The sequence below is a fragment of the Notolepis coatsorum genome (assembly GCF_963971535.1).
Source record: "Notolepis coatsorum genome assembly, chromosome: 18".
NCBI lineage: Eukaryota > Metazoa > Chordata > Actinopteri > Aulopiformes > Paralepididae > Notolepis > Notolepis coatsorum.
The window spans coordinates 34,704,918-34,721,860 of NC_140182.1; positions in this window are offsets into that span (position 1 = coordinate 34,704,918).

Genomic DNA, 16,943 nt, shown 5'->3' on the forward strand with positions numbered 1-16,943 from the left:
TTGGGAAATACTACTACTGGACTACTAACTACAGAAAAACGTGAGTAACAAGCTTTTCTACAACTCAAGTTCAGACCTATGTTACTCTTATTTCATTAGCACTAAAAGTGAAATTTTTGTATCAGAAACTTCAGAATGTCATCTTTCAAAAGAGACCAGGCTCATGCATGTGCTATAAGTATAAAGTATAGTATTTTGGTTTGCAAAAAAAGTATGCAGTCCTCAAAGTTCAAGTAAAACAATTTGCCACTTTTGGGGGCGCCGAGGTTAAATCTGAAAGATTGCCAAATCGTGTCATGTCGTCTCTAGAGCCTTCTTTCTTTCCTCTGCCTGAAGTTAAATGAAAGTGAAGTTAAATCTACTCTAGAAGTAAAAGTGAAACTTAAGCTACTCTGTAGAGCGACTCTGCACAGACCTAAAAATAGCTCGGCTGTTATAAACTGACACTTTTCACGTCATAATGTTGTTAAACTAAGAATTCATAACACGCTTAGTATTTTACAAATATATGTATATTTGTACAAATATAATATATATTTTTAATATATATATATTTTATTATTCATACATTATATATATGAATGTGGGCACTGATATGCGAAAATGAACTAAATGGGGTTTATTTCTACAAAAACAAAGCATACACTGGGGGTGGGGGGGGCAAGTAATGTACTTGGTGGAGCCTGAACACAGAGTAACACCGGTATCACAGACTACCATGGCAAGCCTATGTCTTTGCCACCCACCCCCCACCCCACACACACACTCACAAATAAAAAAACTTTGGGATGCGATGTGGTGCATTAACACATTCGGTGCCAGACCCGAGATATCCCAGGTTAACTTGCCATGCGTTGGGCGCCAGACCCGAGATATCTCGGGTTTTGGTCGTTATTTCTTTAATTCAATATTTTTATTCATTTCAGGCACACAGACCTCTGGGTTACCATAGGGAATCATTCTGAGATAACCAGAGTGCAATGCCGGCCGCATCCTGCTAGGTGGCAGTATCACCCACCCTATGAAACCCTCCTTCACACCGGGTGTTACACTTAAATCCCTCTGCACGCCATATTCTGGGTCAGGCAAGTCTAGCGGTTCACCCGATCACATTGAAACGCGTCCAATGACCCTCCATGCATGTGTGTGCCGGTCGAGGACACGATGGCCACCAATACTGGAAATTACAATCAAACAATTGGAATATTATTTTTGGAATACCCCCGATCAAAGGTAAGGACTATCTGACGTCAATTCCAGCTTGATCGTACAATGTTTTCATATCGATCCAGCTGATCAGCGTGTGTGGTGTTCAAGATGAATGCCGTTACTGGCCAATGAAGCATAAAGAAACACCCCCCCCCCCCCGTTCATGCATTCACGATGAAACATAATACCTATTATATACATTTGATTTGGAAATAGTAGCGTGTCCAGGCAAGAAACGCCAACGCTTATAGCAGAATTCACGTAGCGCCCTATAACTCAGCTTTTCGGGAATTATCCCGGATCACTCCTAAACTATACAATATTCACCACGGGATAACGTGCGAACGTATACATGAAAACATTTATTCTTTTTTGCATCTTGGACAGAAGATAGTTACTGTCAAATGACCATAGTGTATTGTATACATAGCTATAATATAGCATATAGATATAGCTCGGCAAACATCGTCATGCACAGTGAAAATAGGCTCTAGATAGCTGGCGCTCTAGCTACGAGGATGAGGCTAATCCCCGGCGCCCAATGTGTTAAGAGACTGCTTCTGTTTGCTTTTGGCTGTGTTTGTGTGTGGGTGTGCATGTGAATGTGGGTGTTATGTGCACAAATGCGTTCATGTGGGTTTTTGAATTCAGAGAGTGCCTTCATAGACAGTGATGGCAGATTGTGGGCATTTATTTTGTGGAGTTTTAGTGCGTGTGTGTGTGTGTCTATGCCCACAAAACCACAGGCCAGACTGTCAACCCGTAGACAGTGATGGATTCCTCACCCAGAAGCGCTCTCTCTCTCCCTCTTTCCTTCCTGCCCTATATCTATCTCTCTTTCCTGCCCTCTCTTTCTCCCTTTCTCCTTCCCGCCCTCTCTTTCTCTTTCTCCTTCCTGCCCTCTCTTTCTCTCTCTCTCCCTCTCTCCTTCCTGCCCTCTCTTTCTCTATCCCTCTCCCCTTCCTGCCATCTCTTTCTCTCTCCTGTCCCCCTTTCTCTCTCTCATTCCTGCCCTCTCTCTCAATCTCACTCTCTCCTTCCTGCTCTCTATCTCTCTCTCCCTCTCCTTCCTGCCCTCTCTTTCTCTCTCCCACTCTCCTTCCTGCCCTCTCTTTCACTCTCTCTCCCTCTCTGCTTCCTGCCCTCTCGTTCTCTTTCTCTCCACCTCCCACTTTACCTCCCACTCTCTCCACCTCCCTCCCTCTCTACCCCTCTCTCACTCTCTCCCTCTCAATCCACCTCTCTCTCTCTCCACCTCCCTCCATCTCTACCCCTCTCTCACTCTCCCTCTCAATCCACCTCTCTCTCTCTCTCTCTCTCTCTCTCTCTCTCTCTCTCTCTCTCTCTCTCTCTCTCTCTCTCCACCTCCCTCTCAATCCACCTCTCTCTCTCAATCCACCTCTCTCTCTCTCTCTCTCCATCATGACTTGTCAGTCTGTCTGATCCAGTCCATGCTGACACTGTCCGTTTGACATGTACAGTAGGCTACTCTACCTCTCCACCGAGCAAGCGGTCAATTCCTGACATCACTCCCATAGTTTTGTGGTAAACCTAATTAAAAATAAAACCGCCGTTGCCTTGATGTAGGTTTTGCAGTGAAAGGTCAACATTGTGTAATTTTTAGTGAGGTAAAATGAGTGTATTTTGTTAGCTTCAATGCAGTGTCAGCCACGGTGTCTCACGCGGTGTGTGGCGGTAGCAGGCTGACGAGGGTACGGGATGCAGGCTTCAGCAGTGGAAAGGGTTGTGTGTGTGTGTGTCACGCGAGAAACGCTGTAATTGTGGTGTAATTTGTGTCTTTAAAGATCCTACCCACTCAGAAATCTTAAAAGAAATTTAAACGTTAACTCCTCTTGGACGTATGGACAAATATATATATATATAAACCGGAATACTCTTATGCTGTATGCCTTCAACCCAGTCATGTAGTTTAGTAGAGGAAAGGCTTTGAAGTGCGCCAGGTCTGCTCAGGTCAGGCTTGTTCCACTTGTGACATCACACAGGGTGTTGTCTTTTTTTACGAGGCATTAATTCACTCAACCAAATACAATGTTTGGCATTTGAAGAATCTAAATTCACAAGCATCCGTGTGAATCAATGTCACCCACACTGAAAGAAATCACGGATTGTACCTTTTAACTCGCCACCTACATTCTGCTCTTTAACCCTTTCACTGTCTACAACACTACATAAGGTTAACCCTTTCACTACCACACTACTAGTGGTAGTGAAAGGGTTAGCCTTCTGTAGTGTGGTTGTGAAAGGGTTAACCCTTTGTCGTGTGGCAGTGAAATGGGTAATCTTCTGTATTGTCGCAGTGAAAGGGTTAACCTTCTGTATCGTCGCAGTGAAAGGGTTAACCCTTTGTCGTGTGGCAGTGAAATGGTTAACCACTACGCACTACCAAATGGTTTAACCCTTTCACTGCGACAATACAGAAGGTTAACCCTTTCACAACCACACTACATAAGGTTAACCCTTTCACTACCACACTACAGACGTTAACCCTTTCACTACCACACTACAGACGGCATTAGGTCAGTGTGGTAGTGAAAGGGTTAACCTTCTGTAGTGTGGTAGTGAAAGGGTTAATGTGCGGTTCAGCCTCGATGCTATATGACCTGGCTGTGAGCACAGAGGAGCGCTTGATTAAGCAGCCAGGCTCTGCCTCCGGTCATTAATATCTATGACGCTGCTTTTCTCCACGTGAACCGGCCAACTGTCCTGGTGGGTCTGAGGACAGATGTCCACCGCTACAGATGTTGTCCACCGCTACAGATGTTGTCCATCGCTACAGATGTTGTCCATTGTCCACCGCTACAGATGTTGTCCACCGCTACAGATGTTGTCCATCGCTACTAGGGCTGGGCGATATGGCCTAAATATGATATCACGATATTTTCTGACCTTTCGGCGATACACGATACACATCACGATGTTTTTCCACCGCTACAGTTGGTCCCTGGTGGGTTGGTTTGGTGCTATCTTTAACCCTTTCACTACCACACTACCAAAGGGTTAACCCTTTCACTGCGACACTACAGAAGGTTAACCCTTTCACAACCACACTACATAAGGTTAACCCTTTCACTACCACATAGTGTGGTTGTGAAAGGGTTAACCTTCTGTAGTGAAAGGATTAAACATACAAGGCTTGGACTAGAGCTCCAAACTCAGCGTCACTTTAAACCACTTTACTTGGCAAAAAAAAAAAGGTTTCCTCTCGCTGACGCCCCCAAAGAACCACTTTTTGGTGCTTAAAAGTGCAGTGTTGAGTAGAGTGTAGTTCCACTCACTGCTGTAAATGCATACAGTACAGTAGCTGTAAATGCGTGGACGTACATATGCATACACACACACACACACACACACACACACACACACACACACACACACACACACATATGCATTCCCCAACCTCAGACAGATACACACATGGGATATACTTTCTGTTCACTGGTACTGGTAGGGTCTTGATTCAGTGTGCAGTCAGGTCAAAGTCCTCCATAAACTAGACACACAGGCACACACACACTCACACACTCTCACACTCTCTCACACACACACACACACACACACACACACACACACACACACACACACACACACACACACACACACACACACACACACGTGAGAACTGTAGATGGATCTTCTAGCCAGATCCAAATTATGTTGCACCCCCCTCTCCCACACACACACACACACACACACACACACACACACACACACACACACACACACACACACCTCTTTTCATATACAGCCATATTCTATATAATGACGTCAAAATCCCCCACCCACCTACCCCACCCTCCTTACTGGCAGCCGTGCCAGGTAGTTCACTTTCCTCATGGTCTAAACACTATTTCCTACAAGGTAGTGCAGAGGTCAAGTCGCAGTTTGTGTGACTGTGTGTGTTTGTGTGACTGTGTGAGAGAGTGAGTGCACACGTGTGTGTGTGTGCATGCATGTGTGTGTGTGTGTGTGTGTGTGGAACCGAAGCGGGGCAGAGGGCCCGGGTGAGAGAGGGGTACCCCGACAGGCCCCAGAAGTCCCCCCCCCCCCCCCAAAGCCGCACCAGCACAGACGAACAACTATGGCCTTTGTTGGTTGCCCTGTGGATCTCGCACAACAGTTAATATAGACTTTTCCCACTGGCTCTGCCAAGAGTCTGAAGTCATGTAATGAAGTGGTGCTGAGTGTGGAAGCAGGCTGTGTGCTGCTGCACGACCAGCTCTCTGACAGAATGGAAAATGTCTGCAGCGAACAGCGAGCGATGGGACCAGTATGTTCATATGCTCGGCCGCCGCCTCCTCCGTGCGCGCGCGCGTGTGTCTGTGTGTGTGTGTCTGTCTGTGTGTGTGTGTCTGTATGTGGGGACAGCACACAGAGCTACACACACAAATAGACACACACATAAGATAAACACAAAGGCATCTTGTAGATATGGACACATTCATAAGACGTATACATGAAAGACACAAAAACACACACTTTCTCCCAATAACTCACTCACTCACTCAAGTACACACACACACAGTTTGCACTTGTAAATTCAGACATAGACACATTTAGACGGTACACACACACACGCACACACACACACACACACACACACACACACACACACACACACACACATTCAATAGACACAAACATATCCCGTACTTATGCTTACATTCAGAAGATATATACAGTAAACACTCAGACACATTTAGTAGACACACACACACACACACACACACACACACACACACACACACACACACACACACACACACACACAGAGACACACACACACACACACACACACACACACACACACACACACACACACACACACACACACACACACAGAGACACAGTTGGACTGAGATCCCCCTGCTCTTCAGAGTAATTGCCATATGTACATTCTCTCTTGGACACACACACACACACACACACACACACACACACACACACACACACACACACACCAGTGGTTGAGTAGTGTCTATCCCTACTCCCGAGTGTGTTCAGGGACGCTGCCCTGGGACAACCTCCCTCCCTGGGACAGCCTCCCTCCCTGGGACCACCTCCCTCCCTGGGACCACCTCCCTCCGGAGCACACCAGACAGGTCTGTGCCCAGCTGTAAGGGCCTTATGAGGTGCACAAACCAGAGCTGTCTTCACACCAAAGTCATAAGATTAGTTGTTGATTCAATCAACAAATCTGTTCAATTTGGGTTCATCACTTTTGCTCGGAAAAAGTCATTCATTCGGCATAAAAAAGTGACCCGTCCTAATCGAATAACAACGTGTCGGTGTGTGAACTTGAGATCAAAACGAACTGAAGTCATCAAACAGCCTATACCCGCTAACCGTGGCTCCTTGATTATTCTTTTCCAAGGTTCAAGGTTCAAGGTTTCTTTATTCTGCACCCAAAGGGGTACATTTGCTGCGCAGACGGTAGACTGGAGGTTCAGAGTGTTGTGTACATTAGAGTGTGATTTATCTCTCTGTGTGTATCTCCATACTCGTCATCCCGGGCCACATCTGTGCCTGAAATGACAACAGCTTAATTGTTTCCCAGATTCGCCTCCTTTCTTCTCCCTCTTCTTTTTTTCTTCTCGGTGCTGGGGTGTGGGGGGGGGGGGGTCGTTTATCAGTGCATAACCGCACCCTTCATGTCCATTTTCACGCCTGTCTTATTTGTCCTCCTCTCCTCCCTCAATGGACAGTATATCCCGAGTGTATGTATTCGGTCGCACTTCCATTCAAGCGCGCCGCCCCCATTCAGCCGTTTGCAGCCCGTCTTGGTGTCCTATTGTGCGGCTGTCAGTTATTTCAGAAGCACTTGAGTGTCATTTGCTTCAGATTTCGTCCCTTTTCTTTTCTTTTCTCTTCTCTCTCTCTCTCTCCCTCCTCTCCTCTCCGTCCCGACGCCTGTGCTAAGCGTAACGCTGCTCTTCTTCATCTCATTGACCGGGCATCAGCGGGCGGATTCATTCTTTTCATCGTCCAGTTCTTTCTTTCTTTCTTAATTTTTTTTTCATAGCAGCCATAAGCCTCCCTTTTAAAAATTCACACTCAATCTGTTTTTGTCCATCCTCCTCCATCCTTTTCAGTGGAGTGCCGGGGCTCTCTCTCTCGCCTCTATGGGCATCTGTGGGTGCGTGCCCAGCGGGGGATGTGGGGGGACCCCGAGTGCAGTGTGTGTGTGTACTTCTCTCGCGGGCTTCGATTGTTGGTCCGTAATGAAGCGTGCTGAAAGATAACAGAATGAAATGTAATAATTCACGCGCGGGCCTCCTCCAGGAGCACGTGGCCGGCGGTCGACCGGGACCGAAGGGACCGAAGATAGCGCCCTGCTCTGGCCCCCGGGACAATGCGGCGCCCCCCCCCCCCCCCCCCCCCCCCCCCCCCGCCAGTGCCGCTCGCTCCGTCCTGGTCCAGTGACCTTGTTGTCCTGTCCGTCTGTCCGTCCCTCTATTCAGAGCCACTTAACGCCGGGCGGACGGATGGCTGAGATCACTGAGATGCCGGAGCATCGCGTCGGGCAACGAGGCAAACGGCGGAGCGCTCTCTCTCGCCAAGTGTCTGCTCGGAATTCCTCCGTACTGTGTCCCTGTTTGGAAGATCCACAGGCTTTGGAGGTTGATAGTAGGGATGCACCCAATATTCGGCCACCGAAAATTATCGGCCGTAAATGGTTAAAAAGGCATTTTCGGCTTTCGGCCGAAAGGGTTTTAGCACCGAAAATATATCACAGAATGTCAAAAGAACAGGGTTATGTAACATTCGTAACCTAAAGTGTTGTTGTGATGACGTAATCAAAACGCGGCTACGTGAGCAGCTTGGCAGCTCTTCCTGCGTTCTGCAGCCTGTGATAACTAACTCCTCTTGGGAGTTGCGCTGTTTCTATGTAAACTCCGCGAGCAACGCATCCAATAAATGCGTCTTTAACATGCTTTATATCCTCGCCATTACTATATGCCCGTCGCAGGTTAAAACCGTTTTAACTAACATTAGTGTTAAGCTAGCTAACAATGCTTCCAGTCCTCTTTGACCCGTTTCTTGTAAGCTACGTCATCCCCCGCTAAGAGTCATGGGAGATGTAGTAAATACAACAGTCCTTCAGGCTAGAACGTGTGTGTCTTTATGCAGATCTTTATGCAGTTTTAAAGCACCTTGGCTTTGTTCTGAATGCACTTTGTTGTAGTTATCCTACAGAGAAAAGAAAATGCACTTGACTTTAATGCACATTTTGTTGTATGCAAAGAGAAAATGTTTAAATTGTACAATCTTTCAGCAGTCAGTCTGGAATTAATGTATGCATTCAAAAGTGCTGAATAAATGTTTTATGGGCCCATAATAGTGATTATTAATATTATTTAAGTAAAGTTTTGCCATAATCATGTCTTTTGCCATAATCGGGTAGCAAAAAAATAAATAAAAAATTACATTATATATATATATATATATATATGAATCATTTTCTGCCTTTCGGCATTCGGTTTTCGGCCAACTGTTTCCTATTTTCGGTATCGGTTTCGGCCAAGAATTTCCCATTCGGTGCATCCCTAGTTGATAGTGTTGTTGTTTATCAAGAAAATAACTACTTTTCTTTATTCTTATATCCCATAGTCGACCTTCACGTACATGTGGATCTGTAAACTATAATAAGAGTAATGACTGTGGGGTCGACAGCCCGCGTCCCCTATAATTAGCTTGAATATCATCTGCAAACAGTAGCGCCGAATATGAATCAGCCCCTCCCGGTCCCCACACTGTACCACACTGTACCATACTTTGCCTCTACTGCGCCATACGTGCCCCGGCCCGGTATGAATAACGTGAGGAATGTCCTCTGTGACGAGCGAGCGTCTGAGAGCGTCAGTGACATGCTGCCCACCCGGCGTCCCTCGCCCCCCCACCCCCCCAGGCAGCGCCGCGATGAGCGGAAAACCTCAGAGCCCCCCGCGTATACATGAGGGAGAGGGAGAGAGAGAGAGAGAGAGCCGTGCTCCTGATTTTAATTCCAGCGTTTCTTTTTTGAAAGCACATGAGAGCCGTGTTCTCCTGTGACAAATTATGTGGTGTGTGTGGATGGCGGTGGTTGGAGATGGCAGCGGAGGCTAGCGAGGAGGGTTGAGCAGAAGCAACAGAGACACGATTGATCTCCCAGGCCCCGGCTCTGCCGCTACGCACAGGGCTTTTTAATGCTTTGTGTGCACGCACGCACACGCATAGGTTTCTTATGCACATGCATGCTGTGTGTGTGTGCGTGCACTAGACTGTGATCAGTATGGACGGAGACAAAGATAATGGTATAATGGAAAACACAGCTTCCCATCACTCAGCACTAAAGCGTTCTTCTACACCATTACACCCCCCGCCCCGCTGATCTTTCCAAACCCCACCGCTGCCTTTGATGGCGGCCTGTATGGCGGCCAGTACGATTAGCCAAGAATAAGTATCGTGAACGAATGCAGCCTATGTTTTCTGGAACATGTGTCGCCGTGGCAACGCGCAAGGGTGTTAGATCCGTGGAGCCGGGCCTTGTCGCCGGTGTCTACGTGTGAGACGGATGAGCCCGTCCCGTCACCCGCCGCGGACGACGCGTGTCTGTCAGGATCAGACGGCGAGGTTATTGATTGATTTGTAGAAGGGGCTCCCGCTCCCTGAGGGAGATCGGGTTTGATTTAATTTAGAGCAAGAGTTGTTGGGACTTTCTCAGCCAAAGATTGTCCATCCATCCATCTGTCCATCCGTACATCCATCCATTCATCTGTTCATCTGTCTGTCTGTCCGTCCATCCATCCATCCATCCATCCATCCATCCGTCCATCCATTCATCTCTCCATCCATCCATCCATCTTCCCATCATTGCATCCCAGGCTCATTCAAACCTAGTCATTTGAGTAATGCAGACCCAAAACAAATGGAGCCACGGCCCATTGTGGGGGGCAGGACCCATCGTTTAGGAAACCAGAAGGCCTTAAGAAAGGGTTTTGTCTCAAGAAGGTTGTCCATGGATGAGATGGCTCTAAATCTCTGGGTCTAATTCATCCTATCTGTGTGGTATTCTCTGCTATGACAAGTGTGGTAGGAAAGGACCCTTTAATGGTGGGGTATTAAGGGCGCAGTGAGGCTTTTTGTGTGTGCGCGTGTGTCTGTGTGTGTGGGTGTGTCTGTGTGTGTGTGTGTGTGTGAGGGAAAGAGGTGCAGACGATGTACCATAAAACCACATGTCTGGGTCTGCATGAAAATGTCTAAATCAGACCAAAAACCATTCGCTGCCTGAATTCCATTAAATGGTCACTGTTTCTTTCCTATGGTGATATACATTAACACATCACTTAGTGCATGATGTTGGTGGTGATGCTAAGCCAATGGGTAGTAAAGGTAATGGCAATTGCCAAAATGCCAGTATTACTACCGTACGTGCACATTCTTCATGTGTTCTACCAAGGTATCCTTGCTAGTGTCCTTTTTTATGCTGTGCTCTGCTGAGGGGGGGGGGCAGCAGCATCTCGGTATACGTATACATAAAATTATTAAAAGGCTGGCTCAGTGATTGGCCTTCCTCCTGATTCCTTGGAGATCATTATAGCCAAGCGAACTAGGACTAAATTGAACGCTATTCTATCTTTTGAAGGCCACCCTCTGTACAATATATTTGATGCTCTGCGAAGCTCATTGAGCAATAGCTGTTTGATGCCTCGATGCTCTACTGAGCGATTGAGAAGGTCCTTTGTTCCTGCTGCGGTTAAATTCTTTAATGAACACCGCTAGCTCTGTGTTGAGAGGCTCTCTTCTTCTCTTCTTTTTACTGTGTTATGTAACTTGTACTGTATGTTGTTGTTTCTTGTTTTGTGTATTTGTACTCGCTCTGGTGGCAAACCATGTTTCCCCTCTGGGATTAATTTAAGAATATACCATACCGTCTCGACTCCCGGAGTCAGCATTGCCTTGGTTTGGGCTGATCGCTATACTAACTCGTTTGGCTGGGTTAGGGGGAGGGAAGCCGTGGGTGGGAAACTGGCGTTGTGGACAGCGACGCCTACAGGTCAGGTCTGGGCGCTTGCTCAGCGGAGGCAGGACTTGAGGAAGGCAGCGTGACCTCCCACGCGTTACACTTCACCAATGAGAGCCCTCGCTGCCAGGTGAGAAGAGAGCCACTGGCTGTCGCCGCACGTGTTGGAGGAAGCGTGTGGATACTTCAGGGTTCCCTTGTACTGACCAGTAGGAGAACATGCGCACAACAACCAGGTAGGGGAGGGGGGGGGGGAATTGGCACAACGACTAAATTGGGACGGGGAGGAAACAGAGAAAAATCTGAGAAAAAGAGATACAAATATATACCATACCATACCATATCATATGCAGGCAGGGGGCAATAAATGGCATTAAAGGGCCATTTCGTAGATTTTCAATCGCAATGCTCTGTCGTAAGGAGCTGCGTGGCACCCCAGAGAAACCAGACCAGAGGCACTATTTCCTCAACCGCTTCTTCAACCTTCCCCCCCGACTTGGAGCGGTTGAAAATAGGTGAGGAAATAGCCTCTGTGGTGCATGAGTTATGCTCGGGTGACATCCTCTTTAGAGTTTCTGAGCTCTCAAGACGCAGAACATGTTGGTGAGCATTATGTCTGATTAGTTTGTCACATGTCACAACAAAACAATAGGATCATGGTTGAAAATCCGCAAAATGCCTCTTTTAAGTCTGCTAATGCAGGATTTGTAAATCTTGTTTGATTGATTGATTGATTGATTGAAAAGTTTATTAACAGATTGCAGAATGGGTACAGTACAGTACAGCTCAATACATACAATTGTTAAGGGGATGCAGACCAGAGAAAGACTTTCATCTTGTTTACATCAGGGTCCCCCATTTTCAATTCATCATAACATATATGACACACACGACATACAGATAGACAGTACTGCTACATCTATACATTTATGACATACCAGATTTGCAAATACAGTACTGTTTGTGATACAAGAAATGTCCAGAAAAAGAGTGTATATACAGTTGACGTAGAAACTGTACATTGGAGGAGGTTGGGTAGGTGGGGTGGGGTTGGGTGGGTGGGGGGGGGGCTGTACATTGGAGGGGGGGTGGGTAGGGGGGGGTGGGGGACACTGTACACTGTACATTGGAATACTGACAAAGCCATACTTGGTCATTTACTGTACAACTGGGTTAGGACATTTGTAGGGGCCAGTTTCGAATTGCAGTCTCCCGTAGGTGTTCTTTGAGAGTGTTTTTGAAAGTGGGTAGCTTTGGGTAGGGCGTTCCACATTGATGTGGCATAATTGCGAAACGTGTTTAGTCCCTTGTTTGAGCCGAATCTGGGTTTAACATGATTTGTGGAGCTCCCTCTGGTGTTGTGATCGTGGTATTCACTGACCTTTGGGAAGTATTTTGACATGTACATGGGTACCTTGGTCGTGTAGTGTATCTTGTAGACCAGGCCCATTGCAAGTTGCTGTACTCTGTCGTCTACTCTAAGCCATCCTAGGTTGTCAAAGTGGGCAGGGGTGAGGTGGGTTCTAGGAGTCAGGTCAAGTAGTAGTCTGACTAGTTTGTTTTGAGATGTTTGTAATTTGGTTTTTAGTGCCTTTGAGGTGCTTTGGTACCATGAGGTGCAAGCATAGTCGTAGTACCCTTGAATGAGTGCTCCTGCCAGAGTCTTCAGGGTATTCTTGTTTACCAGAGAGGAGATCCGGTACAAGAATCGAGTTCGTTGGTTGACTTTTTTGTATTACATTGGATGCCATTTTGTCACAGGAAAGATTAGCCTCTAGGATGGAACCCAGGTAGGTAATTTCATCTTTCCTTGTGACAATATTGTCACCCACTGTAACTGAGAAGCCGTCGGTCTTGCTGAGTTTGTTATTTGAACCGAAGAGAATGTAATACATGAATGATTTACACTAATACTTGTTTGCATTACTTCAAGTGGAATGCATTGTCAGAGTTATTCTATTATGTTGGAACAAAGCTTTTTTACGTCTACGGTCTCAGGGGGGTTTGCCTTGATAATTAGTTCTCGGCAACAAAGAGCAATTACCACTCCCTCCTTTTGTTCTGGGCCACAAATGGGATTTGTCCGACTGTCAGCCTTAGCTTTCTGGTCCCTGCTTGAAAACCCATCTCTCATGATGTTGCAGAGAAACCCGTCAACTGTCTCAGAGGTCTGACCGACCAACCACCCGCCAGCCAGGAATACTAGATCTCTCCTGTCCACTCTGAGCTCAGAGGTCTGACCGACCAACCACCCGCCAGCCAGGAATACTAGATCTCTCCTGTCCACTCTGAGCTCAGAGGTCTGACCGACCAACCACCCGCCAGCCAGGAGTAGGAGATCTCTTAATGACCTTACCTTGACATAGCAAACTGCTCTGCCTCTGATAGGTTGACGACTATACATGACATAACAAACTGCCCTGTTCTCTTGATAGGTTGACAACTATACATGACATAACAAACTGCCCTGTTCTCTTGATAGGTTGACAACTATACATGACATAACAAACTGCCCTGTTCTCTTGATAGGTTGACAACTATACATGACATAACAAACTGCCCTGTTCTCTTGATAGGTTGACAACTATACATGACATAACAAACTGCCCTGTTCTCTTGATAGGTTGACAACTATACATGACATAACAAACTGCCCTGTTCTCTTGATAGGTTGACAACTATACATGACATAACAAACTGCCCTGTTCTCTTGATAGGTTGACGACTATACATGACATAACAAACTGCCCTGTTCTCTTGATAGGTTGACGACTATACAGCCTCACTGATCCTGTTCCATGGCCCCCTGTCTGACGTCTGTGGCTCGTCACCACGCTTAAGAGTTAACAACAGAGTCTGTGGAGGGAGGATAGAGCACTGTGTGTGTGCGTGTGCGTGTGCGTGTGCGTGTGTGTGTGCACACACACGTCTGGAGGAGGCTTAAGTTTATATGGTGCTCTGTCTCGCCTTGAAAGCTGTGCTGTCTCATACACAGACCGAGAGACTATAGGAGAGAGAGATGAGAGAGAAAGAATGAAGGAGGGAGAGAGAGATGGAGAGAGAGAGAGAGGGAGGGAGAGAAAAGGAGAGAGAGTCATACTGTAAGTGTGCTTAGAGTGTGCCAGTTCAACCAGTTTGGTGGTCTTCCTCTGAAGGTGGTTAATTAGTGCAGAATGCAGACTCCAGTCCTGCTGCCAACACTGATGAAAAGAGAAGTGAAGAGAGAGGGAGAGGGAGGGAGAGAGAGAGAGAACTGAATGACTGCCAAGGCGGAGGAATTTGTGATAGGTTGAGAGTGGTTCCAAATGCCGGAGCGGAGCGTTTTACACAACTGGTAAAGAAACCGGACATGGTACGGAATACAACGGTACAGTATAGAATAGCACAGAGCGCGGGACTGTTATTCAAGACCAGGCTCGGTCCAATTTGAGTCCTGTTCCAAGACCAAAGAAAGAGGAAGCTAAACACGACGTGTCTTCAGAGGATGATGCTCCATAAGCAGGGTCGAAACTAAGAGCTGCATTCTGGAACGCACACAGCCAATAGTTTCACTTCGCGGTGAGGCGGAAAGAGAGACGCATCTTTGTGCCCATTTTTTTTACATTCTCAGATGGGCAGGATAAAAAGAGGCAGAGTCAAGCATCCGTCGGTGGCCGTGACCGTGACGAGTCCACTCAGAGGCACGCGGTGACGGAGACGAGAGGGAAGAGAGGGGAGAGACGGGGGAGACAGGGAGGCCCACGCTAAACTGTTCCACTGACCACACGTTCATCTCAGCCTCCAGAACCCGCCATGCTCACGCACACGCACACACACACACACACACACACACACACACACACACACACACACACACACACACACACACACACACACACACACACACACGCACGCACGCACACTGGAGACATCAAGCTCGCTCGGAGGCTTTACTGGAGGAAATTAATGTTTACTCTTGTTATTTGATGGTTCCTCTCGCTGTTGTTATAAACTGAAGCTGCGCAGGAGGATGTTAGATGGGGCCTGTGGAAGTGTCCAGGGGGATGTTAGATGGGGCCTGTGGAAGTGTCCAGGAGGATGTTAGATGGGGCCTGTGGAAGTGTCCAGGGGGATGTTAGATGGGGCTTGTGGAAGTGTCCAGGGAGGATGTTAGATGGGGCTTGTGGAAGCACCAGGGAGGATGTTAGATGGGGCCTGTGGAAGCACCAGGGAGGATGTTAGATGGGGCCTGTGGAAGCACCAGGGAGGATGTTAGATGGGGCCTGTGGAAGCACCAGGGAGGATGTTAGATGGGGCCTGTGGAAGCACCAGGGAGGATGTTAGATGGGGCCTGTGGAAGCACCAGGGAGGATGTTAGATGGGGCTTGTGGAAGCACCAGGGAGGATGTTAGATGGGGCCTGTGGAAGTGTCCAGGAGGATGTTAGATGGGGCCTGTGGAAGCACCAGGGAGGATGTTAGATGGGGCCTGTGGAAGCACCAGGGAGGATGTTAGATGGGGCCTGTGGAAGCACCAGGGAGGATGTTAGATGGGGCCTGTGGAAGCACCAGGGAGGATGTTAGATGGGGCCTGTGGAAGCGTCCAGGAGGATGTTAGATGGGGCCTGTGGAAGCGTCCAGGAGGATGTTAGATGGGGCCTGTGGAAGCACCAGGAGGATGTTAGATGGGGCCTGTGGAAGCACCAGGATGATGTTAGATGGGGCCTGTGGAAGCACCAGGAGGATGTTAGATGGGGCCTGTGGAAGGGTCCAGGAGGATGTTAGATGGGGCCTGTGGAAGGGTCCAGGAGGATGTTAGATGGGGCCTGTGGAAGCACCAGGGAGGATGTTAGATGGGGCCTGTGGAAGCGTCCAGGATGATGTTAGATGGGGCCTGTGGAAGCACCAGGGAGGATGTTAGATGGGGCCTGTGGAAGCACCAGGGAGGATGTTAGATGGGGCCTGTGGAAGCACCAGGGAGGATGTTAGATGGGGCCTGTGGAAGCGTCCAGGAGGATGTTAGATGGGGCCTGTGGAAGCACCAGGGAGGATGTTAGATGGGGCCTGTGGAAGTGTCCAGGAGGATCTTAGATGGGGCCTGTGGAAGCACCAGGGAGGATGTTAGATGGGGCCTGTGGAAGCGTCCAGGAGGATGTTAGATGGGGCCTGTGGAAGCACCAGGGAGGATGTTAGATGGGGCCTGTGGAAGCGTCCAGGAGGATGTTAGATGGGGCCTGTGGAAGCACCAGGGAGGATGTTAGATGGGGCCTGTGGAAGGGTCCAGGAGGATGTTAGATGGGGCCTGTGGAAGCACCAGGGAGGATGTTAGATGGGGCCTGTGGAAGCACCAGGGAGGATGTTAGATGGGGCCTGTGGAAGTGTCCAGGAGGATGTTAGATGGGGCCTGTGGAAGCACCAGGGAGGATGTTAGATGGGGCCTGTGGAAGTGTCCAGGAGGATGTTAGATGGGGCCTGTGGAAGCACCAGGGAGGATGTTAGATGGGGCCTGTGGAAGCACCAGGGAGGATGTTAGATGGGGCCTGGCTGCCGCGCTGCAGTAGGTCTCTCACCGCCACGCTCTCTCCGTACACCAGGCGGTGATGTGGACGTCTTCACGGGTCAAATAGGCCGTCCGCGAACTTCTCCGATACTAAAACCAAGACGACAACGGCCCAAGAAAGCAAAGCGACTTAATTGGGGCGACAGGTAGAGCGGTAGTCTGGTAATCCGGAAGTT